Consider the following 2,742-nt stretch of genomic DNA (forward strand, 5'->3'; position numbering starts at 1 on the left):
GGGGTCCCCACTCCTCCAGGGTACCCCGGCCAGGGGTGACTAGTTGGGGATTTAAATGCCACGGCCGCAGGGACCGGTATAAAAGTGACCCCCGGCTGTGGCATTATCTTTCCAGCTAGTGGAGCCCGGTGCTGGTGTGAAAAATACGGGGGACCTCTACGTCTTTTGTCCCCCGTATTTTTTGCACCAGAACCGGACGCAGAGCCCGGAGCTGGTTGTTAAAATACGGGGGATCCCCTGTCAATTTTTTCCCCGTATTTTTACAACCAGGACCGGCTCAAAGAGCCCGAGGCTGGTTATGCTTAGGAGGGGGGACCCCGCGCATTTTTTTCAGGATTTTGTAAACACTTTTGTGCCGTCCATGAAGTTGAATCCAGGACGCACACTATCGTCAATTGGTCCATTTTTCGACAGCGGGACTGTCTAATCCGTTTTTTATTGAATATGTCGAATTCGGGTCCTGGCGGGAGGGTGTCTGACTGTCGAATTGTGTCGAATTTAAAAATGGTCGAATTCCAGCCGGAATTCGACCGCAATTGCATATACCCCTAAGTGTGCAGAGTCACAAGTGCAAGTGCATACCTCCCAACTGTCCCGATTTTCATGGGCCAGCCCCTTTTTTTTGGGACTATCGAGCTCCTGGCACCCGGACGCTGTGCGCATGCGTACAACATCTATCTATTCACGGGAGAGAGAAGGTCTGGGGACATGGCTGGCAGCTCACAGAGCACTGGGCATGCCCCCATAGTGATGATAAATGGGGGTGTGGCTTGCAATTGAAACACCCCTGCAAAGCCACACCCTTATTAGCCAAATTTTCTATTTTTGAGATGGAGACACAGCTGTCTCAGCTGTCTCAGCTAAAAGCAGTGACTGAGATCGCACACGTGATCGCGACCGCAAAGCTGCTGTACTGCTGCAGCAAGAGAGCTACTGTATGTACAGTAGCTCTCTTCTTCCAGAATATCTGGGGGGAGCTGCTGGCTGCGCATTTTCAGCCACAGCAGCTCCCTCCATCCTTATTCTGCTGCCCTTCTGCTCCCAGCCCCTGGTGGGGAATACAGTATACAAACTATGTGTATTTATATATTTGTAGTTATCTATGTATGCATACCTCCCAACTGTCCCGATTTTTGTGGGACAGTCCCACCCATAGGCCACAGTGTCCCACGGTTCGGGAAGGGCAGTTGTGAGGCTCCTGCACTCACTGCTCTACTTAGCAGAGCAGTGGAGAATAGACGCTGTGCGCACGCTCACAGCGTCTATTCAGTGAAGACAGAGGAAGAGGGGGCATGCCAGCAGCTCACAGAGCGCTGGGCATCCCTCCTCAGTGAAGAAAATGGGGGCATGGCTACCATGAAGTCACGCCTCCATTTCCATAGGCCATGCCCCCTTTTTGGGTGCAAGCAAAGATGTCCCTCTTTCTGGTAATCAAATGTTTGGAGGTATGTGTGTCTGTGTGTATGTGCTTGTGCTTATGCTTGTGTATGTGTGTGTTTGTGTATGTATTAATGTATGTACATATATATATATATATATACAAACAAATATAACACCACACCACTCGCCACCCCAGAAGCGGGATGCAATGTCTGCACTCACCACTCATAGGGTGGGGTGCATGTAGCCCATGGCCACCTACTTAAAAATATACAAACAGAAAATTCAGCACTCACCATAGCAAGCTCACTTATCCTCACAACATCAATAAATAAATGATGGGGGTTTAGTTAGTGAATTGGCCAATGCACGGAAGCCTGCAAACCGATCGCCAAGGTACCCCACCTTCATGCAGGTCCTACACTATAATTAGAAAGGAGAGAAAAGACAAAAAACCCTTGTTTGGGAGCACTCATTTGTAATGATCAATGTGGTATGTATAGAAAAAAAGAATTGGAATAAAACTTAACCTTTAATTGTTTCTTGAAATAAAGGAGCTAATGGAAAATAAATTTGAGACTGATGTCTAATGTTTGCTAATAAAAAAACTTGTTGACCTTTTTAGCATATGAGGTACAAGATAGTTGAAAAAGGTGAAAATATCAAAATGAAATAATGGTGTATTAGATATCTCTATATATATGTATATATATGAGAAAATGTGGATGCCATGCGGTCCAATTGGTATTAAAGGCATCCAGAAAAATCACTGAGCATGCCCAGAATGTAGGTATGACTGGTAACGTGGTTGCAATGTTAATCTCAAAATTAGAGTATAAAAGAGGTGAGAAGAACAATAATTTGGATGTGTTCAAGGTTTCCTTTAGGATAAAAGGCCCACTGCACCTGGTATTCTCAGGAGGTTTCCCTTCCTGATACTGACCAGGCCATGCCTGCTTAGCTTCCGAGATCGGACAAGATCGGGCGTATTCAGGGTAGTATGGCCGTGGGCCAGTGTGAAGGAAGTGTAATTGAATGGGAAAACCACACTCTGCTTACTGTACTTCACATCTAATGAAAAAAATGGTCTGAAATGATATTTCCAGATAGGAGTATATATGGACAGTTTGGAGATAGAGAAGAAAAGACACAAAGGAAGAAATTGAAGAAAATTGAAAAATATATATATATGTGTATGTGCACAGGATGTGTGTCTTCTGATAGAAAATGAACAGAGCAGGGTTCTGAAGAAATATGCAAGTATTTCTGTAAAGCACTATAATGTACTAGCACTGAATGTGTGAAGTATTGCAAGTAAGTGCGTACAGGAAAGTAATGAAAAACTTGTATACTGTACATATG

The 2,742-nt window shown here is 45.0% G+C and overlaps 1 pseudogene; it reads right to left on the minus strand.

The window, feature by feature from the left end:
• Positions 1-2,274: 2,274 nt before the first annotated feature.
• On the minus strand, positions 2,275-2,392 carry LOC134940897 (5S ribosomal RNA; annotated as a pseudogene).
• Positions 2,393-2,742: the final 350 nt, after the last annotated feature.

The sequence above is a fragment of the Pseudophryne corroboree genome, chromosome 1, assembly GCF_028390025.1.
Source record: "Pseudophryne corroboree isolate aPseCor3 chromosome 1, aPseCor3.hap2, whole genome shotgun sequence".
Lineage (NCBI taxonomy): Eukaryota > Metazoa > Chordata > Amphibia > Anura > Myobatrachidae > Pseudophryne > Pseudophryne corroboree.